This window comes from Sciurus carolinensis, chromosome 4 (genome assembly GCF_902686445.1).
Source record: "Sciurus carolinensis chromosome 4, mSciCar1.2, whole genome shotgun sequence".
Lineage (NCBI taxonomy): Eukaryota > Metazoa > Chordata > Mammalia > Rodentia > Sciuridae > Sciurus > Sciurus carolinensis.
This window is the reverse complement of record NC_062216.1, coordinates 136,853,642-136,878,462: the sequence shown is the minus strand read 5'-3', so window position 1 is coordinate 136,878,462 and position 24,821 is coordinate 136,853,642. Positions and strand designations below refer to the sequence as shown.

General features: G+C 33.7%; 1 protein-coding gene across 5 annotated transcripts in view; it reads right to left on the bottom strand.

Moving 5' to 3' along the window:
- Syt1 (synaptotagmin 1) overlaps positions 1-24,487 on the bottom strand; it is a 512,448-nt gene extending 487,961 nt beyond the window's left edge. For 4 of the 5 annotated variants that reach the window (XM_047549412.1, XM_047549410.1, XM_047549414.1 and 1 more), the window contains exon 1: positions 24,106-24,480. The gene's annotated coding sequence lies outside the window, so the exon portion shown is untranslated. Of the gene's footprint in view, positions 1-24,105 lie in introns of all 5 variants that reach the window. The other variant, XM_047549411.1, reaches the window with a different exon arrangement.
- Positions 24,488-24,821: the final 334 nt, after the last annotated feature.

Here is a 24,821-nt window from a genome sequence, read left to right as displayed (position 1 = left end):
TTTTTTTAGACTGTTTATTATGTGGGAAGCACACAAATGCTAATTCTTCAGTAATGAATAAAACAAATATTATTTTACATTAAGCAATTGACAGAATAAACATCATACTTGAAGAAGTTTTGGTTGTTTTATTTAATATGTGGATTACTTAATCCTATAATCCCAAATGTCTTAAATTAGTTTTAGGAGGAAATTTTAAAAAATCTTTTCTCATTCTGTATTCAAAGCGATTTCATGTCTTGAAATAATCAATTTTATTATAAAATAACTCACTTTCAACGAAGATTTATTTTTAAGATATTCTGTGGGATGCTGAGGAAAAACTCAAATATATATGAATATTTATGGCTACATCATGCTGGTTAACATATACACTGCCTGACAAAAATTGTACACATTTATGGAATACAAGATGATGTTTTTATATATGGATATATTGTGGAGTGGATAAATTAGTTAATCATTACTTCATGTACTTTTTTGTGATGAAATTCTTAAAATCTACTCTCCTGGCAATTTTAAAATAAACGACATAGTGTTTTTAAAAGTAGTCACCATGATATATAATAGTTCTCTTGAACTTCATCTCATCTAACTGAAATTTAGTGTCCTTTGACCAACACTTTCCCATTGATTGTCCTTACCCTACAGCCTCTGGTAACCACCATTTTACTGTTTCTGAGTTCAACTTTTTAAAATTTCTACATTTAAATGAGATGATGCTGTATTTATCTTTCTGTGATTGGCATTAAATACTATACTTTCAATAACTAACTCATAAAGTGTTTACTATTGTCTGCTTTCTGATAAGCACTTAATATGCATTATCTTACTGATAAAACAACAAGTTGTGAAAAAATAGTGTTATTTTGATGCTCATTTGATAATAAAGAAACTGAAGATTGGAGAAAGTAAGAGAGTAAATGAGTTGCTTTGTGTCACACAGCTGGAGAGTCTTGAGACTTGGGAACAAGTCTTCCTGTCAGCTTAAATCTAGGTGGGGTACATTTACTACTAGATTTTACTGATTATGAAAAAGAAGCAGTAAAGCAATTTTTCAGTCTTAAATTAAGACTAAGATTAATGCTGAAAATAGATAAAATCAAAGTACTATAAACAAACCAGACACCTGCATAGAAGAGGAGGTATTTGTGGTAAACCTTGAATGTTAGGAAGAATTTTGACAAGTCGAATGGAGGGAAAGAAATATAGGCAGAGGGAAATTGTGTTGAGGTTGGTCCAGGTTTTGAGTTTCCTGATATCTGTGTAAATGTGAAGACTTTTCTGAAGAAAAATAATAGTAAAACAATATGAATACAAAGTTAGATGGAAAAAGTATATTTTTCTCATCATCTGTGGTTAAAATACCTTATTTTTGAAAATTTTACAAAATGGTACCCTCAGAAGGGTTTGCTTGCAAGAGAAACCCTGAATACCAAGGTCTTGAGTAGAAACCAGAGTGCAACTTTACTATGTTTTATATCATTGCCTTGGTTATTACAGGAGAATCTATAAAAGTATGCATCAAATTCATTGCTAATTTATTAGCTTCATGCCCCCTGTGTTGTTTGCCTTGGTTATTTATATAACATGAGATAAGTTTTAGTTTTAAATCTATCTACCTATAGGGTTGCATTGTAGCTTCACTTAAGAGAAGTTCATTCTCACATTAACATTATTTGGCCAAGTTTTAGCAGAAATCATAGTACATTAAACATTATTCAGATAGAAGGCTTAATGTCTTTGTCTCCAAAATAGCTCCTTATCGTTTGGACTTCATGAGATATAAGTTTGCAGACTTTTTACTTTGTGAGTATTCATTGAAAGTTGTTAACTTAGACTTCTTGCTTCAATACAGACGGTGGACAAATGATCTGACTTTCAAGTTATGTTAAATTTGAGTGAAATTTTGCAGTTGACACAGAATTTCTAAAGAGTTCAATTTAAAAACATGTATGTTAGGGCTGGAGGTGAAATTCAGTGTAGAGCACTTGTCTAGCATATGCAAAGCCCTGGTTTTGATCTCTAGCACACCAAAGCAAAATAAAACAAACAAACAAAAAAAAACACCAAACATTTTTAAAAAGTATGCTACTATATCCAAAAATACAATTGGTTAGATGCTCAATAACCTTATTTTTTGTGTTGTCTATGTAGTCTCATAATTGGTCAATGAAAAGCAAATAAATAAACAAGAACAAGGCAAGAAACATGACCTGCAGATTTGAAGAAGTAACCTATCATTTACTACTAGTCACTTTTTTTTGTACATTGCTTACAAATGTTCTGGGATTGTTTTCATTTGTGTGATCATTTGGGTGTGTGCACACTGATTGCCATGAAGCTAGTCAATCATCTGTTTACTAGAACTATCCTAATGAGGGTCGGTAAGTACTCTTGGTGGCAAAGTTCTCAACTTAGGGGAATTTAGGTACTGAAGAACACAAACCATCATGAGAACATTATATAATATGTATAATAGTTGTACATTCTATTTTTCCTTCTCAAAGCTTTGACTTATGTTTTCTGTTAAAGTGACTCATTTCAAATTATAATTCAGATCCAGTTATCTAAAATATTTTATGAAATTCTCAAAAATAATTTTCCCTTCATTGTTATTTGTCACTGAACATTTTTCCTTGAGATAGTTTTTAGTGATCAAGTGTGTTGCTGAATCATATATATATTTCTATTCTATAAAAAGTCAAAATAATTTTGACTTTCTTTGGTCCCAATTTCCTAGTACACATTTCTTCTTTCATTGAATATTAAATCAGATGAGAAAGAGAAGTTTTATTTTCTGTGGCAAAACTATGTCTTCAATTTAATTCTCAAAATCTGAAGTTTGGGGGCTCCTGGGTTGCTTTTTGTTTGTTTATTGTTTTTTACCGGGGATTGAACCCAGAGGGTCTCAACCACTGGGCCACATTTCCAGCCTTTTTTATATTTTATTTAGAGACAGGTTCTAGCTAAGTTGCTTAGGGCCTTGCTAAATTGCTGAGGCTGACTTTCCTCCTGCCTCAGCCTCCAAGCCACTGGGATTACAGGCATTTGGTACCACGCTTGGCTTGGGCTCCTATTTTAAAGCATGTGTGCAGGGAATGGGAGAGGGGATGTAAACCAATTATTTGGAGCCTATGCTGGTGATTTTTTTCATATTGCTAAAATATTTCCCATGTGGTTATATTATTGAAGAATGGTAAGAGTTTTTAAAAATCTTTTAAATTGTGGTGGCTGATTATTTGGGTATGCGTGACAAAGCTAATTTTTGAAAAATTCAAAACCCATTATTATATGAGTAATGATACAGTTATTTTTTAAATTATTTGTGGGCAGGAGGTAAATTGTTTCCAAGTTAAAAACATTACAGTATGGTATTGTCCATATTAATGAATCCAAGAAGTAACTGTTGATCCACCTAGGTATTTCAAACCAAGTAAAATGTCATCGCATTGAAATCACTTAGCGTGGTTCAAGATCAGCAAAGATTCACCAAACCTGGAGTTCAATTAGATCATAAAAGGGTATAGAAGGAAAATCAGACAGACCTTGACCCTTGATCCATAAACATTAAGACCAAAATGATATACATCAAGAACAGAATTAAAAAACTACCAGAATGTAAAATTATGACACAACTACTAACTCATTCATAGTTTTCTTAGATGTTATAGTATCTCCTGAATAATTTTGCAAATGGAAGGATTTATTTGAATATTTATCAGTACTAAAGTTTCACATGACTGGCTTTGCAGATTTAAGAAGACACGCCTGAGATGGCATGCATTTCGGTCTGGTTTTGGTTTATTTTTGTAGCCATTGATTGGTCTTTAAAGAGGGGATCTAGAGGAAAGACTGCTTACCAGATATCACTAAAGTCATGACTCGAGACCTTTCGCCCAAACAGACTTCTAGAGACACTTCTGACAGTTTCCTTTCATCCAACACCTCAGAAAGCTGCCTAATTACCTTCTTCTATACATAAGTAAATACCAATGAACTGTCATTTCACTATGGGTACTTCAAAATTCAGTAACATCTAGAACTTCTGTTAGCTATCTTGACAAATTTGTTCCAGATCTATTTCCCTTTGATAAACAGGCATTAGAATCTCTTCAGTTTTTAAGTTTTCTTATATAAAATGTGATATCAGAGGACATCTATGGTAACCTGGAAAGCTGGGTATAGAGTGAATTATTTTTATTGCATGGATCCAGCATTTACTAATTCAAATCAGTGAGTCTCTCTAGTCTGATTTGTTATCTATAAAATGGAGATGATACATAAGAGTGTTGTTTGAATTAGTAAATGAGAAAGAATATGTGGAAGTGTTTTCTACACTGTAAATTACAATGTATGTTAGTGGTTATTTTCCTCCTAAAATCTTACAAATGTCTTCACAAATAACTACATATCAAGAGCCCATTTTTATGCCTAATGATCTGGTTGATGAAAACAAAGCAAAGCAAAACAAACAAAAAACCTAAAATAAGAACAAACTGATCCTGCTTCCAATATTATCATTCAGGTGGGAAGGTAAGTAAGAAATGTCTAAAAAAATCCGTAAGGTTAACTGTAAAGAAAACCATTAATTATCTATATACCAAACAAGCAGAAAGATTTATTTTGAAGGCATGATTACTATAATGGAGTTCCACAGAAACAGTCTAATGGATACTTTTCATCCAAACCTCAAAGATAAGGCAATATTTAAAATGAAAGAGAGGTTGACTCTGGATAGGCGATCAGAAGTCATGGAAATGCTGGTAAGCAGCAAGTGAGAAAGAAAGATGGCAAAGGAAGGTCAAGAAAGTTTTCGGGGAGGGAGGGGGTCAATTTGGGGAAGGACGAATGAGTTGAAGAATGAAAGACCTCGCACTTGATAGAAGCAGTGAAGTCTGGCAAGAAAGGGACAGAAAAGGAAATGATGTGAGTAGAAGGAAGAGGGTCATGAGATGTCTAATTTAAGACATATTTTGAGGTGACACAGAGATAATCAGTGAATATGTTGCTCTTAATTCATAAAATTTCATCATCTCTCCCTCCTAATCAGAGAAACTGAAACTCAGAGAGAAAATGCATTGGATATACTTGAGAAAATTGAAATCTAAATAAAACATTAGTGATCAGTGTAAGTTGCTATAATTAATATAATTTGCTCTTAGAGAATGGTGCTTGTCCCTGGTAACCAGACAACAGTGACTTTCTTAATTATACATCATGATGACCATTGCTATGTAGGAATTACTTCACAAAAAAATTCTGAAAAATAAAGATTTTAAAGTCAGAATGCTTCTAAGTCTAAGGAAGATTAGCTTAAAGATGATATATAATGTATCATTTTATTACTCAGTATTTTAAAGCACAGAAATTGTTAGTATCTCTTATTACCAACAACTTAACATTGCTTTGTGAACAAAATACATTGTGTACAACCATAGGAACCAAATGATGTACCCCATTTGTGTACAATGAATCAAAATGCAATCTGTAAAAAATTAAAAAATAAATAAATAATTAAAAAAAAGATTCCCTGAGACAGTTTCTTCATTCTGTTTTCACTGTAATCAGTACTAATTTCCAGTTTTGCTTGTATCTTTTTCCCACAGGATAGGAGTGCCATGGAACATTCACCAGTAACTTTTCTAATTTCAGACCAGGTCTTGATTCTTCCTTTCCTTGATTATTACTAAATGCCTTTGCTCTTCACATATTGTACACCACTTACCCTTATTTTCATACTGTCATTTACAGTGTCAGCTGTACTTATCTTGTAAGCTCCTTAGCTAAAGAAATGTATCATGTGCATTTTCCCCAGTTAATAGGGAAATATTAACCACTTTGGAGTCTTAATCCTTTGACAATATGATGAAAGCTATGAGTTTATTCCCTGAAAAAAAAATGCTTATGCAAACATACACAGGAGATTTAGCATATAACTTCTAAGAAAATATTGTGAAACCCTTTAGGAAACATGAACACTAAGATAAAGAAATTCTGAATTTGTGCTTAACAAACATCCCCAGACAAAGTAGGACTTCAGCACATACTTGTCAATGGATTAACTATAGATATTGAAATATTTTTTTATTGTTTTAACAAAATTAACTTGACCAGACACTCTGGGAGAACTTGGACAGAAAATTAATAAAAATCCAAGCAGAGGAAAGAGTAGGGGATTTAGGAGAAAAGAAAATCTTTGGCCTTAGGTATAAAACTAACAACAACTATCTTTTTGTAGTACAGATTTGTTACCATGAACACATTGCTTAAGGACAAGCAGGTAGTAAAATCTGAGAATGTGGAAAAATTCAGATACAAGATGTCTTTAAGAACTTTGTGCTACAAAGTGAAAATGGAATTGACAGTGAGCAGGAGGAAGGAAGAGGATATGCTAAAATACAAATTCCATCCTTAATTTCCTGAGGAGCCTGGACTCAGCAGTCATCGAAGATCTGAACCAGCCAGTTAGAGATATGCTGAATTGGATTGGGGAGATAGCTCAGTCAGTAGAGTGCTTGCCTTGCAAGCACAAGGCCCTGGGTTTGATCCCCAGCACCATGAAAAATAAAAAAAAAAGAGAGAGAGAGAGAGAGAGATGCTGAATTGTGAGACCTAAGGAGGTGACAAATAGATGACTGGAAGTAGTGATCCTCGAAGCACACCAAAAAGGAAAACAACTTCAATAAGACTGGTAAATAAAATAACTATTGTGAAGATAATTATCATTTGGGGAAAACTTCTCTGTGTCCAGCACATACTAATTACTGTTTATGTGTTATTTCTCAGTAGATTGAGTATCTCAGCAACTTGAATAGTTACATTAAAGTTTTAAAAATGGAGATGGGTCTACCAATCCACCAAGAACATTTGTCTATACACAAGATATCTGGAGGAGAGTGAACCAGGACAGGGATTATGAGTTAACACATGAGTGACCTAAATACATCAACATCACAGAGACACATGTGCAGTCTTCTGCAAACAAGACCAATATTCAGTCCTCCCAAATAAGAAATTTTTAAAAATTATTTCTAAAAAATATTTTTAAATACCCTATGTCTAAGATTCTAAAAATCTATACTTTTTCTAATTTCTAATAACAGAAATTAACATTTTAATTTTCTAATATAATTTGATTACGAACTAGATTCTAAACATAATTTTGTTTCCATGCTCCACTACTAGATTTTGGGTACAAAACTTGAGCAATCCTCTTTAGAAATAAAATTCAGTTAGTTTGTTTCAAATATTTTCATCTTAAAAATGTTCAGCCTTGCTTCAAAAAGTAAACATTACATTTGAGAAACACAATTAACTTTCTTACACAAGCATTAGTCGTATAGTTTTCTTCAAGAAAGGGCTGGATATTGAAGCTGTGTGTTAGCATTTCAGGAGAAAACCCATACTTTGTCCAATCAATAAATATGTATTGAATATCAAATTGATAACATATTGTTTGGGATATGAAGATAATTATGACTTCCTCCTTCTAGTGGAGAAGTCCATGTTCTGATAGGGGAGATAAACAATATACACAACTATGATGTGAGGTAGAAAGGGCAAGTGTCACAGGAGACCATTATTGCTTCAGTTCCAAAGAAAATCATTTCTCCTAAACCTCATGTACCAATCGGCATTCTAGCTTACAATAAATATAGGCTCCCAGATCAGGTAACATAAGAGTATATATGAATCATGAAGATTGTTGAATGACTTTACCTCAAATAGTATGTGTCTACTTTCCCACCAAGTCTCTTAAGAATCCATTTTCTTTACTGTGGCAACAAATAATACACCATCCTATAGCTTTTTTCTGAAAGTGTTTTGTGAGTCTTTCTTAACTCTTGAACTATATTATATTCTCTCTGAGTCCCAAAATGAAGACTTTTGAAGGAAATTTCTGGAATATTGACCTAAATGTTCAATGCATAGTAGGCAATAGAGAAATCCCTGCTGATTTTGTAGCAGAGACATTGGGCGTGTGTACGGATTAAAACATCTTCATAGGCATACAAATTATAAATATATTTTCATTCTAATCCATTGTTATGATTTTGACTATAATAAATAACATGTAGATGATAGTTAATTTTAAGATATGACATTATTTGTCTTACAACTTTCAAAATCAGTCTTTATTCAGTAGAATGGGTATCACCGGAAATGTCAATATTGATGAAATTTGGTTTAAAATTAAGTTAAATGTACCATTTTTGTAAATATAATTGTATTGAAAAGCAATAACAATCTAAGCATTTTATAGAAGTTAACTTTTAGAGCTAATTGGGCCCACTCTACATTCATGAAACCTTAATGTTTCTTTTTCTTTACATGTTTGTAAGGGCATTAGTAAGTCTTTCAATCACAGAAAAAAAGAAGAAAACAATATTTTTTTCAGATGCCTTGAAGTTAGCCCAACTTTTATTTAATTACCTGAAGCCTATAAATTTTGCTGGCAAGATAAGTGGGAAAAGCATATATGATAGGCTAAAATAATAGAATAAAATCAGTGTTATGAAAAATTCTACCTTGTGTGAGGGGATTTTAACTCCACTTTTAATAAAAATACTGTGGTAACATATTCTTGTGCTTTCTACTATTCTGTTAATGTACTTGGACACAAAATCTAAGATACACAGAAAGAAAAAATAAGAAGCAATTTTGCTTCAAACACAATCATACAAAGAACATATTCTCTCCTAGTTTCCATTCTTGCCACAGTCTATTCTAGCAAGAAAAGTTTATTTAAAATGATCCTGAAAAACTCCCAAATTGGAAAGCACTGTCTGCTCAAAAATTCTCCAGTGGTTTTTCCAACTCATTCAGGATAAAAGCCAATGAATTTTCCACTATCGGCCTCATGATACCTCTTGAAAAGCTGCTAGTGCTTCCTCAGCCCACCTTTCTTGATCCGAAAGACCTCTTTTCTTTTATTCCAACTGTCAGGTAAGGTCCCTTCTCAATTCTGTCCTTCCTTCAGATCTGTGCTCAAATGTCAATCCATGGACCACTCTATTTAAAAATGGATCCTGCTTTCATCCCCCTAGCTGGCACCAAGCCAAGACTAACAAAGAAAAAGAAGTCATATTTTACCGTGGATGAAAATGAGATCTGACTATAACTAAAACCAGTTCATGAAGAGTTGTTAATGCCAAAACTACACGTGAAGTTAATATATGGGTTTAAAAGGAAAATGGCAATGGGTGAGAGACAAAAGAAGAAAACACCACCAAAAATGCTTCAGTAAGCAACAGACACCAAAGACTTTTAAGTGCTTACTTAGTAAGTGCTATATACTACTAGGATGGTACCAGGAATGAAATTGGAAATGATATAAAAAGGTTCCTGCACTTGAATTCAATGTAAGTTTTTGTGTTGTGGTGATCAATATTCTTGGTTGCTATAATTTATGATTTTATAATTTAATGCATTATTATTTGAAGAAAATATAGAAATATATACACATAATACCAGGGAGCTCTGACATAGTTAATCTTAAGTGAGAAATCAAGTAATCAGAGATACCTAAAATAACATCTGTCTGTATTTCTGTAATAATCTCATTATTTTATCTTTAGCTAGGAGATTTATTTTTCACTGCATTTTTTTCAGATATTCTCCAAAAATGTGTTTTCACACCCAGAGGATATAAGATCACAGACTTCCCATCACAAAGAAAAGAAACAAACAAGAAAAAGAAATCTGTGATGCTATGATTTGAGAAAACATTTTTTAATCAAAATAATTGGAAAATATCTTAAGTTAAAAATTTTAACAACATATATTGAAAGCGCTTCTATACATCCTACTTCAAATTTCCCTCAGCTAAATTTAATCTTGTAAGTATCATCATCTATGGATATGAATCTATAAATGCACTTCTTTTAAATCAGTTAAGTATCCTACATCTCTAAACTTAAGTTCTACTTAAGGTTTACCAAAATATACAGAAAAGTTTCAATGACTGTTCAAAATCCTCACTACCACTTGAGGTTTGCCAACTCTTGACAGTTCTAGAGGAATTTTGAAAAGTAAAACATTCATGTTTTGTAATATGGAAAAACTATACAATTACTCTCAGATATAAATAATAAAACAATTTAAAGAGCCATATTATATTTCCGAAGTTATCATTTTGCCAATAGTAGTGTTTGCCAATAGTAGAGACATTCATAGAGCTATTAAACTTATATTATGATCAGTCCAGTCCCTATGGGAAGTGAAGCTCTCTGTATTAACCACATCGGCCTTTCTCCCCCAAATATATCAAACTGCAATATTGCTTTTGTTTCATCTCCAAAATAGACAAATTAATATCTTCTTAATATTGAGGAATATAGAAAACCTCCACTCAAAGTACAAACAATCCCCACACTTCCATGCATTACCCCATTCACTCAATAAACCATTTTTAAACATCTACTATGTGTCAGGTGTTGCCACTTGTACTGCAGATGCCACCACAGGGTAGACATGGCCTCTGGCCTCTGGCAGTTTATGGTCTTAATGGCTTCTCACGGCATTTAATAATCCCCAATAAATACATTGTGCAAGCATTATAAAGTGGAATATGATAGAAGAAAATATTTTCACTGAGAGATTAGAAACAGACTTTTCTCACTTAAATTGATGCCTGAGAGATGAGTCAAGTTCAGTTCCCCCGCAAAAAAAAAAAAAAAAAAAAAAAAAAATCATCTTAAAATTGTCTTTTGGTAAAGATGAGCTCTAGAATAAGCTTTTTCAAGATAGCTCATTGTCTTTACTCTCCTTCCCATTTCTTCTTCCTTCCTTCCTTCCTTCCTTCCTTCCTTCCTTCCTTCCTTCCTTTCTCTTCTCTTCTCTTCTCTTCTTTTCTCTTCTCTTCTTTCTCTCTCTCTCTCTTTCTTTTTTTTTCTATTTCTTTCTTCCTTCTTAGAGCAATAAGAGTAATGCTGGGGTATCACAATACCTGATCTCAAATTATACTACAGAGCCATAGTAACAAAACCAGCATGGTTTTAGCATAAACACAGATATGAAGGCCAAGAGAATAGAAAACAGGAAGAAAAATCCACACAGGTATGGTTACCTGATGCTTGACAAAAGTGCCAAAGCATATATTAGAGAAAAGACAGTCTTTTTAGCAACTGGTGCTGAGAAAACTGCATATCAATATCTAGAAAAGTGAAATTCTCACCCTGCACAAAAGTCAACTCGTAGTGGATCAAAGACTTAGGAATTAGACCAGAAACTTTGCAACTACTAAAGAAAACAAGGTCAACTCTCTTAAAAGGGATCTACTTCCTTAGTAAGTCTCCTCTCTTTTTATGGACTTCCTTCCCCTGCCCTTCTCTTCCCTGCTCTTCCCTCCACTGCTCTTCTCTTCTCTTCTTTTGCAGGCAAATCACCAAGTTAAAGCTACTTGGCATTTTCTGGGGTTCCAGACTTCATGTAGCATCAAAGACTGATTGATGATAGGATCACGTTTAACTTTGCAAACAAAGTTAGAAATTGCCTGATTTTTGTGCTTAGTTTGGAAGCTCCCCATGCAACCTGCCCCCCAAGATTAAGCATACTCATTCTCTTTCTAACAAAGTTTTATAGCGTGTATTAGGTGCCAAGTTCTCTTTGACTGATGGGAATACAAAGAAGAATACAACAGACTTTTGAACCTAATGAGATCACAGCCAACAGTAGGTGACCACACAAATTGATAACCCTAAAAAATGACAAATGTAATACCAGAAATATTCAAGAATACTATGTAATCTTAGGACTAAGGAGGTAGGTTAGGGAAATTTCCTTGAGTAGCAGAAATATAAACTGAATTATGAAAGACAGAAACTATATAAAATGGACATGGTTGGGGTAGAAATTGGTCATGGAGAAGGGACAGGAGGGAAGAATTTGAGGATGATAAATAATGTGACTTGTCAAGTACAGTAAATCCTAATGGGCCTTGTAGATCATGTTAGGCATTTCCATTTGTATTTTAACTTTTATTTAATGCAAATTTCTAAATATTTATGCTCACTCTTTACTATTTCATAGATGAAAATAATCTACTATGTTTGTGTATCTTTCTCTACTCTACAAGAAAGTGTATCCATAATTGAAATAAGGAGTACAATGTATGGGCCCTGTTTCAATATGAAGAAAGCTTAAAAAATATTAGCTTAATTCCTCAGAAGGTAGAAGACCCACATTCCTCTGCTTATGGCCAATAATACCCTTGGTGCCAGATATATTGAGGACTTTAGAAAAAAAATAGCAGTATTATTCACATAAAATTGATGATATGTGAATATAGCAAGAACATTATAATTTAGTATGGGAAATCTAATACACTTCATGCATTTATGGTATGATAGTAGCATATTTAAAAATAAGTCACTGCAAGTTGCTATATATCTATTAAATTATACTTTTATATGTTAATTATATCTTAAATTCATTACAATTCTTTGAAAACTGATAATTCACTTAAGGAAGTATTTTTAAAACTATAGGTTGTTATCCACTGATAAGTTTTAACATCATATTAGTTGGTTATGACCAGTATTTTTTAAATGAAATAGAAAAAAAAGAGGGAAGTATCAGAATGTACACTGTATAACCTGTGTTATTTCAAAAACTGTTGTTCATATTTTTTGTATGTGTGTTTAACTATGTACTGAGTTTGGATGTCAAAAATCTTAATACATATCAAGCTAGTGTATTCATTCATTAAATACATTTTCCATAAAAGGTTTTCTTCTTATTGTCTGCTACAGACCAGAGAGTCAGAGATGATAAAAATATCATTGCAATATTCTAAAAAACTTACATTTAATGGAGGGACCAGATACGCTAAAAAATCAAAATATAGTATATATTCATATATTTATATGCATAGATTATTATAACATAAAATATTTAGGATACAAACAATCTTGGTTCTACAGATAAGGAATATGAATATATATATATAGCTATCACTATATATTTATATATAGCTACATATATATAGTATATATATATATATATATATATAGAGAGAGAGAGAGAGAGAGAGAGAGAGAGAGAGAGAGAGCGCTATCATGAATCAGAGTAGTTTAGCAAAGAAAACCACATTTTAAAAATATGTCATTATCATGTTTATTGAGACCCTTAGGAGGAAAAGAGTCCACTTAAGATTGACACTTTAATTATTACTTCATTATTGCTGTAGCAGATTGAGTAGTACTGAGGTCTCACACAAGGTTATATGCCTTTGTAAGCACCTGGTTTACTATCAGAGTGACCCAGGTAGGCTTAGGTTATTAAGTTCTTGAAACCAGGATATGAAACTAGATAGAGGAAAAATAATTTCCGGTTAATGCTTCAAGACCTGTGTTGTCTAAATGATAATCGACACAAAATGATTTGTTTTATTATGTTCTCCATGTTTATTTACTTTTGTTTGAAAATCTAAATTAGAGTTCTGTAGGATATAATGAAAAATATACATGAAAGGAAATTACATGGAAAAAAAGTCATTACTGTGATAAAAAACCAAGATGTTCACCTTAAATTCATAGAAATAATAAAATTGGGGTTAAGCCATGTATTTAATTCCCTTAGAAATAAGGAAAAAAGGAGAAAGGTTATTAAGATTTAACAAAAGATATGTAGAAAGTATCTAGAGAGTATCTACCATAAAAGAAAAGCTGTTCCTCTTCTAAAGATAAAAATAAAGAAAATACACACCTATAACACACTGAGAATGCATTTAAAAGTCAAGATAGAAATAGGATACATGATAGAAATAATACATGTTGCATGTTTAGAACTATAAAAACTTGTGTGTGTGTGTGTGTGTGTGTGTGTGTGTATAAACACTGACTGAAAAAATATTACACAGAAATAAACATATTTTTAGAGGATGGTGACGTTACATGTGACTATACTGCTTTGAAATTTTCTTTCATAATATCTGTACTGTTTTAAATTAAAATACTAAGGCAGAGTAGAACTTACAAAACCAGTCTTAATACTTAAGTAGATCAAGCAGTTCCCACTGCAGAGCTTCTGTACTCTCTTCCCTTTGAGAACAGTGCCTTCTCTGATGATTATGGGACAGGTCCCCTGTCCCTGTTAAGTCTCGATAGTTGTATTTTTGATTAACTAAATTACCTAATATTGCTTTGTTTTATTTATTAGGGTATTTTATGATTTTATTTTAGTTATTACTATTTGAAACTTCTATGTCTGTCCTTTCCCCTAGAATGGAGCTCTATAAAAGTAGAGAATTTTGTTATGTTTACTTCTGTATCCTCAGCATCCAAACAGTGTCTGGCATATAATAGGTACATGGTTGTACTTATTGAAATACATTTTTCTAAAATATTTCCTTTTCAATTTGGATTTTAACAAAAAGGCAATGTATATTTGTAAAAATTAATTCTGTTTATATAGGTAGGTAGGCAAGGATGGTCAGATCTGCTGTGTATTAACTGAGTACCAGACAATGGGTATTCTTATATATCTATTCCTGAATAAACAAAACTTTTAGTTGTGAAATATCTTATTGAAATTTATCACTACAGGTCAGCAAGACTCCATGTTTTATGCTTTTATCATATTGCCATGGTGATGACATTGGCCCCAACTATGAAATGGATTAATTAACCTATCACTCTTCAATCTCTCTCTCTCTCTCTCTTTTTCACCTCTAAGGGCCACCATCTATCCTTCCTCTTCTGTCATTTATGTGTTGAATGACAAGATGCTTGCTTATTGTTGAGTATTGCCTCTGTAAATAGATGACTTGGGTGTGTTTATACCTCTTACTACTGAGACTCTGGATAAGTTTCTTAACATTCATTAAGATGTTAGTATTAGCACTAATCTTGAATGGGATGGAGAATCAAAAGCACAGAGAAGAGTGCTTCATATGTAGGAAAAAAGAAGAATATGATTAGCTTGTCTTCATCCAAAGGTCCTTGTAAATTCCTATCCTATGCTCCAAATAATCTTTCATTCTTTCTATAGCCCTTTCCTAATTAAATACTTGTTTCCTTATACAAGATCAACTACAAAGTCAATGATATTAACCATTGCCCATGGCAATCCATATGGTTATTAGCCATTCCCCCCAAATGCATTTGATTCTTAAGACAGATTGCCAACTGATGGACTTCATATTTAGGCTGAATTAGTTAGGGTCTGTATATGTTTCCTTAGAGTAGAATGTTTAACTGTCTCTGCAATGGAATAGAAAAGGAAAAAAGAATCAACAGACTAGATAACTTCCATTAATGTTAGGTGAAGGACCAGTGAGAAGTTGTATTTGTGAGTACCAATGAGAAGAATAATGACAGATGGGATTGGATAGTGGGAAAACTACAACATTTATTTAAGTCACATTTCTTTGGCACCCTAGGAGATAGCTTAGACCTATGTAGTTTAGAAATATGAAAACAATGACTTACCTAACATCACAGTGATATAGCAATGACTAAAAGCCAACTGAGTTAGTGATTTAGGCTTAGTGAAATTTCATATAGCTAAGGAAAGGGTCCTTTGAATAATTTTTAAATACAAACAATCTATTTCAAATTAGAGTTACATAAGAAATAACAGCATATTAAAATTTTCTTATATTTTAATAAGGTAAGTAAGGATTTTGTATCCAATATTCAATGATGATAGTTTTTGTTTTTGTTTTGGATAAGCAAGAGTTAACTAGTTCTCATATTTTAAAATAATTATAAATGATACTTTTTTATTTATGAAGTGCTAAGACAGTATATTTCAACAAGCAAAAATATAAAAGGCTTTCTAAGGGGTGTAAGTTTAGGCAGCTAACTTAATGTCTGAGTCTTCCTTATTGCATTTGTAAAGGGGAGAAGATCAAATAAGATCTCAAGATCAAATAAGGCTACATAATTTTGTACAAAAATACAGTGCTATACACCTACTATGAAAACCATTACTCATACCATTGCAAAAACAAGATAGAAAAAAAAGAGCGACAAATAGTGCATACTAATTTCTTGAATTTAAAACATGATTATTCTGTTTCTGTGCACTGATTGGGTCTAGAAACTATCAGCAAGAGGCCTTTATGTGCAAGATCTTGAGAACATTCGAGTCAGGGAACATTCCATTCAAGTGTGTCAATTACATGAACCAATTAAGAAGCTGCTCTTTTATTTATCTGTACATATGTTTTCTGAAGCTAACCTAAACTGTACACAAATTAAGAATTAAATTTCATGGTTATTAACAAAAAAGAGAAAAAAAAACTGAATCCAACTGGTAGACCTTTATGGAGCCAAGACTACCAAGCCTCCATTTAGTGAGAAAGTACAGGAAGAAAATTCACTAGGATAAAAGAAAAAGAAGAAGAATGAAATGCAAAAAGGAAATAACAGGAGAACTAGGAAGGGATGTGATGGGAAAGGAAGACAATAAATGGGAAGAAAGGAAATTACTATCTTATTTTCATAGCTGGAGAGCTGAACAAATCTCTTCTACTCAGACAGAAAGTAGTAAAATGCTTCAATGCCTAAGTACATGTCTAACAGTTCAGAAATCAAGAGAAATAAAACTGTTGCTATGTGTTCAATATATAAATGATGAAACAGATTCTCAAAAGCCTAACAACTTGTCTCCTCCACTTTTCCTGAAGGAGCCCGCACTCTTGGATCATCAATATTCATCTTTATGTTGTCTAGAAGTCGTTCAGAAAGTACCTATTCCCCTGGAAAAAAAGTCACGGGAAACTGGCATAGCAAGTGCTTTTTAAAAGAAAAAGGAATTAAAAGCAGGCACTCTTGGTTTAAGGGTATGCTGGCTTCCTTTTAAAAAGTCACCTTCTTGAATTATTAGGCTGAGATGTAGTTCAAGGTGTGACTGCTCAGCTTTTTAAATTTAACAAAACCACTAAAATTAGGTACATTTCTTGTAATTTCATATTATTAACTTAGCTTTTAATGTAAGAATTTCCTGTATACAGACAGTTGAATCCCAAGCATTTTTGGCCACACAAGGGTCCTGTTTATATATGTATATTTAAAAACCTGTATAAAGCCTTGAATTCTGGACATTGGTTAAAATAGAATGTTATTCTATTTATAGAAGAGGTCCTGATGCTCTAGAAACATGGTCTAATGGGTCAAAGCTTCACCTCATTCATTCTTCAGATCTGATGAAATGCTAGGGATTAGGCAGAAGGCCAGCCATGTAAGCTAGGATCTGGCAGGTATTCCAAGTCAAAAACAAATTTCAGTGCTCTGCTACCTTGTCTTTTGCCTGAGAAATTGTGTCAACTTTTCTTTCCAACAACCTTGCTAACTTAAAACCTGAATGCTACAGGAGTCCAGTCATGTCATTATCTCACGGGTCCTTGCCTTAAAGGCCATGAAATCTTTCATCTAATGAGCATTTCTAGATTTTTTTCCTCAAAAATAAGCAAATAAACACTTCCCATATTTCATAGGTGGTAAACAAAGACTTATTTACTATTTGTGTTGCGTAGACCATTGGAGACAAGTACATTTTCAGGGGAAATGACACTCAGTTGGATCTTTCTCCTTCTTAAGGAGAAAGAAAATAACTCTAAATTGACATCTTAGTGATGGAAACCTGCTAGTGTATGCTAGATAGTTGTTAGAGGTGCAGTAACTCTCACATACAATTATGTCTGAAAATACTTTATTAATAATCTATCCTAAAAGCAACCCTGTGTGTGATGTTTCACCATAACATAACAGAGATTCTGTAGAGAAACAAACTAATTATTATCCGTGACCATGAGGATGAAGTGTGTTTGTGTGTGTGTGTGTGTGTGTGTGTGTGTGTGTGTGTGTAAGGATCTTTATCACAAGACACAGATGGATGATGGATTCTGGAAGCATGATTTTGAAACTCCTTCTTACAATTATTCACATTTTGTCCTCTGATTTTAATTAAAAATACCACACTGACTCATGGTTAACAGTTTCATCTTTTATCACTTATGAGTAATCACAGGACATTCCATGAAAGAAAAGCTATTTTATCAATGACCCTAAAATGTATGTATGTGACACTGCATGTGAAAAGTGCTAATATAAGTTTGGTACAGCTGTGTATGTGTTGAATGAGTATTTTCATATGCTTTTGCCTTCATGTTGATATAAAATATGCCAAGGAATCTCAAAGTAGCAATTAGTAAATCCAATTACCTGTTTCCTATCCAGGAATGACAGGCAAGGAGGCTGGCCCAGAAAGGAACTGAAACTCAGGCAAAACCAGAGGCTGTACACTGGAGTCCACACTACAGGACTTTCACCAGAGCTTCGAGGTTGGTTAGCCTGCTCTTCCCTTGATGACTTTGATCAGGGAGAGCAAGAAAGGAGGACAAGAGACAGTCATCTAAGCAATTGCAGGGTAAGAATGTTTTACATTTAAAATTCTTTAATCATATTTGTGTTTGAGTGCATATGTGCATTTTATCCTTAAGTAGTTGAATTATTTAGAAAGGAAAAAATGTTTATCTCTTACAGAGAATACTTAACTATTTTTCCTGATATGATATCTTTTGGCAAAAAATATAATTACACAAATTCTAGACATTTCACTGTCATTAACTAAGCCACATTTCACAAACAGAGCAACAGTTGACTGTGACAAGGTAAGACCAAGTTTCAGCACGGCACCATACTCAAATTTGATTTCTGACTGAGACATTGCAATGTCCACTGCATAGTATTTGTGGGTGCTATTGCATGTTTGTAATCCAGTACATGGGAAGAAATGTTGCCCAACAAGACTAAATAATTACACCAGGTTTGTATACTAGCTTAAAGACCATTCCCATTCTACATGGGAATTCTCCAGCTCTCATTCTGTATAAATAGCTAAGAAATAGAAGGCATTTATATATCTTCATCAGCTTTATGCTTTTCCAGAGGTCCTCTTTAAGAAAATGCCTCCCAACATATATAATTAATGTACTAGCTATGTTATATGTGAGACATTTATAGAAATGACCAGAATGTTTTGTTTTTCCACAATAGCAATAACCCCAAAAGATGAACTTAGACTTCTATCATTTATATTACTATTAAATAGCAGAAGGACTGGGGAGATAGTTCAGTTGGTAAAGTGCCCGCCTTGCAAGCACAAGGCCCTGGGTTCAATCCCCAGCACTGCAAAAAAAAAAAAAAAAAAAAAAAAAAAGGAAATAGCAGAAACTATTTCACCAACATCTCTTCTTAGCATTGAGTGTATTTGGAGAGACAAAATAAACTCATAGAGAATTAGAACTAGTTCTTAACAATTAGAACTTGATGTTAGAATAAATACAAAAATTATAGAAATTAGAGAAATAATTCTATAGAATTTCTTTTTATTTTCAAAGACATGGCAGAAAAATTCATTTCTAACCCTATTACAAACATTATGCTTTTACGTTAAATTAGGCTTTAATTTCTTTTAGAATCTCTATACTATTGTTTTTAAAAAACTGGATGTCATTTTAAAAAGAGATTCTTTGCAATAGGACCTTAAGATTATATTTAAAACTTTAGAAATAGCTTTTCTTGTGCCTATAGTTTTTACAACATAGCAATATATTTCATTGCATATTTTAAAAATTGAATTTAAAACTATGGAAGGGCTTGGGAATATAGCTCAGTTGGTAGAGAGCTTGCTAACATATGAGGCCCTGGGTTCAATGCCCAGAACCACAAAAATAACTAAATAAATAAATGTGAAAAAGAATTAAACTATGGAAATAGCTTTTCTAGCACCTGCTATTTCTACAACAGAGAAATATATTTCATTGCACACTTTAAAGGGAAAGTTTTTATTTTTTAATAAAATAGCAAAGATTACAGTTTTATTTGTATAAATAGGAAAGAACTTTCTTACTTGTAGCAGGTACTTATAAATTTGCAATATAATTTAAAATAAGTTTATTTTCCTATTGCTAATACATAAAAGTACAGTGACATTCATATGGGCTGCTATAATAGTTTATCTTATAGTCAATATAAAAGTAGATCCTCAAGAATTCTAGGAGAACCTGAAGGAAAACTGCTGTTTTCTTCAGTTTGGAAATATTCAATTCCTTCTTAAGAAAATGGACACACTTACTGAAGAGGTTTGAATCAAATTTACAAAAATTCTATAAAAACTCCTATCATTTCTTGAAGAATTAAAGATATCAATTCATCCAAAAAGGCAATGATGATAATATCAATTACACAAAAGATGAACAAGTTTACCTTAAGTAACGTCTATGTTGAAAGAAAGACAAGCCAAAGTCTTAGAAAGAGATTTCATCACACGTCATATCCAAATTATGTAAAAATATAACTTCAACATATTTGCTAGTTGTATATAGGAGGGACATCTTGAGTTTTTTCAAACATAATACATTAAAAAATCATTGTAAAACAAGAGGTTTCTCTAAAAACAATGATCTAGGTACTCATGGATCGTGTCTCTGGGTATTATTAGCTTTTCAACCAAAGAGCCATTAAAGGCATTTCCAAAACATTGACATCTTTTCTTTAACTAGTAGTTTTTATACCAGTATCCACTAGTCTCAGTCAATCATGTCCTACTGTATATTAACACTTAATCCCTTTTTTAAAGTTACATAATTTTAGAATATATACATGTAAACACATTAAATGTATACATATATATGTGCACATATCCTTAAATCCAAATTGAAATTATTTATTTAAAATGTCATAAACTTTGTCCCTGTTTAAATGACTTTGGTCAAATTTAATGAAAATAAATTCAGCTAGAAAGCATCTCCTACATACTAAATTTTCAGTACAGACACATTTATGACCAGTAAATCATTAAAATTTTTCAAAAATCACAACTGGATCAGATATTTAATTAAAAAACATTATCTTTTAGCGAAATGTTTACAAGACCCACAACTACATTATATGGAAGAAAGTCTAACTTTGCTCTGGGTTTTCTATAATATCAGACCAAAATTCTCCATTATATAATCTAATTGTTTTACTCTTGCTATTCTACCCTCCCAAATCATTTAATCATTACTACTAGGAAAATAAATATCATGTTTCAATTTTGGAATTAATGAGAACTCTTTGTGACTGTTGCATAAACTGGAAATCACAGGATCTATAAGTACCTCAGGTTCATATAAATGTCTCTGTTAAATGTGAATTCTTTAAGATTAGATGACTCTAAAACAGGTCTGAAAACCTGTTTTGAGAATTCACTTTAAATTGGTTTAATATATTGACATCAAAAGAGATAAATTTATATTATTTCCATTTGTTACTAGGCTAATGGGAAGCTGAAATTAACTTTCAGATTTGTAACACATTTTGTATTTTATTTATTAATCTTATAGCTATTTTGCAAATATAATTAAGGTAAGTTACCAGTTTCTAGTTTTACTTTCAGCATCAAGTTTAATATGCAAATATTATAATGTCAGTATCATGTTTTCCATTTTCATATTTATTGATGAGAACAATCTGATAATTTGACCAGATAGAATAACTAATATCCTTCATTATGAAGTGAGATTCAGAAGTATTCATTAATAGCTCTTTATCATGTAGAAGTTTATGAAATTAGTATTTAAGGATTTCCCCTGGATAGCTGCAATATTCAGTTCTGATAAAAATGCTTTAAAATATAATTATCATATTTATTCTGAAACATTAGTAAAACTTACTAAAACATCACTTTAAAAGAGAAAATCTTGAGGACTGTATGAAATCGTGACTTAAAAATATTTTGTGGGCGACAGGGTAAAATTTTCCTATATCATTTAATCTCTCTCCTCAGTCCACTCAAGTATATATTGGAAATAGCTTAACCTTCCAGCATAGAAAGACTTAATTTTTTTTTAAATGAAAAACTAAATGTGAATGTGAAAAACTAAATACTCATATACACCTTTTTTACATGTTACTGTTATAAATCACACTAGTAAAGAGTTATGGAAATAAATGTCACAAAGCAAGTCCAAACTTATACATTTTCTTAAGACAGTGGAGAAACAAGTAAACAATCTCATTTGCTCACATGGAAAGCAGCTGGTTTCCTTTTTAATACATCTTTTCATGTCTAAACGTGTTAATTCAGTGGTATATACACATGAGGTAATTAATCGTCCTTTTGTCCTTGTAACCAAAAGGTGGCACCTCCAAAAATTAGTTCATGAAAGAAACACTATATTTTTTAAGAAGTCTTTTAAATGACAGAGTCCTAGAAAGTGTGCGTGTGTGTGTGTAATTCTATTTAGGTAGAAGAGATAGTTGTCTCAAATGTAACATGGTTTTAAATATAACATAAATATATTGATGGCACATTAAGCTATCTCTCCTCTAAGTTTGCATATAAACTTACACATTAAAGATAACGTGGTGAAAAACACTTTCTGGTGCACACAGATAAATGTGGAAGAAAAAGCAAAGTAAAAGAAGAATCCCTTTTCTTATTCCAAGTGGACATCTGGAGGGTGGGCAGGGGGAAGACTGGGTATTTTCCCTGATAAATCAAAGGAAAGGATTTATCTGGATCCTAACATCCTCCGGTTTCTCTGTGCTCACGCAGGACCCACTTGGAATGCTTTCCTGTTTCATCTAACTAGACATTTCTCCTTCCCCTCCTCCCATCTGACAGTAATCACTTAGCTGTCTCTGATGAATAATAGGAAAAAGGAAGCTTATATGAGAGATGATGGAATTGGAGATGCTGAGCTGTTGTCAAAGCTCTGTCCAACAAGTACCATTTACTTGACCTGTTATGCAGGCATCCAGGGACACATTGTTGTTCTGATGTCTTTCTCTTTCTTTTGACAAGATATAAGAACCGAAATGTTTTCCCCTTAAAGATTTTTAAAATTTGAGACTATCTTCCTACCATTACTCTCCAAACTTTGTTCCAGTAGAAGAGGATTCTTGATCAACTGAGCCTCCATGTGCCTTCCAGAGAGTGTTGAAATTGCATAAACATCATTTTACATCCATTAAATATTCTCATATTTAAAGAAAATAAGGCAAGCCATGAATTTGATATTTAAGCAACAAAATGCCAGTAAATATAAAGGTAAAAACAATGAAAATTCATACACAAATGTAGTTTTGACACAAAAGTTAAAGTTGCTTTATTTCACAAAGGGGTTAATATTCGATAACTGAATATCAACATGTACACAAAGCTAACTGGAAGATTAGTTTCCTCAAAGTAGAATTTGAAGCCTCTCGATAATACCAGTGTCACTTACAAATGTTTTGAAAGTTTACATTTTTTTTCACCTCCCGACAGAATGGCCATATCAAAGAACCTCAGGAAAGTAATCTTTTTCTCATTGTTTTTTAGACTCAAGAACCCCTTAAAGTTTCTTATGTTAACACTGATGTGCAATATCAAATTGTCAGCCCCACAGGACAGATGGAAACAGGAAAAAGTCAGAAGGCTGGCACTTAAAAGCAACAGCAATTAAGCAGTTGAAAGTGGGTTGAATTGTCGGTTTATTTTTGTTCCATTTGAAGGGATGAAGTGAGAGACATAGCCTCTTGCAAGGAAGAGATCAAGTCAAACTTGATGCTTCCTCTCTGACAGCAGGAGCTGGATGGTTTGTATACTCTCTCATTCAGTTTAATTCCTTATTCAGTTTAATTGCTTTCTGTACTCCAATTTTCACACGGATTTCATTCTAAGCCTTTACCCCTGAACAAAAAGAAATATTTCTCTTTCCCTTACTGTGACTCTTTGCTCTAAGAAAGGCAATCCTCTCTAGGAGGAGAAAGAAACCCAGTGCGTACTTAGGGTGGGAGGAGGGTAAGGGTGAGGGAGAGAAAAGGAGAGAAGATTGAGATTGGGGGTGGAGAACGGAGGAAAGAGAATGAGAGAAGGAAAGAGGAAGCAAGAAGATGGGGGATGCCCCACATCAACTCCAGGCTCTAACACACCAGCGCTATGCAAAGTGCTGTTCCAGGGTATGCACATGTGGTCTCACATTTCTCACAATAGGCCACCCGGGGATCCCTCCCTAGGTCTCCTACCACCAAAACCCAACTGCTCCAAGAAGAAAATCTTTCAGACTGATTCAAGCGCATAGGCAGCAACGAGGTGGCCGCGCTGCCAGGCGCACTGCCTTACCTGGGGGCAGGACCAGGAGGTGGTGCCGGGTCTCGGTTCCCGCTGCTCTCTCTGCGCTTACTGATGCCAGCCACAAGCGTACTCTCGCTGCCTCGGCTCTCAGAGGGGCAGCCTGCAACACAAAAGGGGTGTGTGGGTGTGGGTGTGTGGGAGGATTTCCAGGGCCACCAGCTGGTCCCAGCTGGCCGCCCCCACCCTACACACACCCCTTCGGGGCGCTGAGCCCCCTTCTCAGCTAAGCACTACCCTGGGGGCTTGCACAGGGTGCAGCCTCAAGTTGCCGCTGCTAACTGCTGCTGCCGCCGCCGCCGCAGAAGGAGGAGGTGGAAAGACACTGGGGGCAGTACTCGAGCTAGAGCATCCCCACACTGCAGCTTCTCCAGGAATCCCTCCAGTGAGGAGGCGGCCGCCCATCATCTCCCAGCCCCGACATCCTGATTGGTTCCACCACGGGTACGCTGCGCCAAGGAGCCAATCCGGGAGCACTAATAATAGGTGGATCCGCTCAGCCAGCATCGCCCATCCCAGTTCTGTTAGTGTCTCTCCATCCCCACAGCGGACTGGGACCGAGGAGGGGGGTTGAGGAGGGTTGGGGGAGGGGGGTGAACTAAGAGGGGAACAGATCCCAAGGAGACACACACAAGGGCATTTTATAAACCTTGTGGGCAGGCTCAGGGATGCCCACAACCTGTTCAGCAAGCCATATGCACAGGATA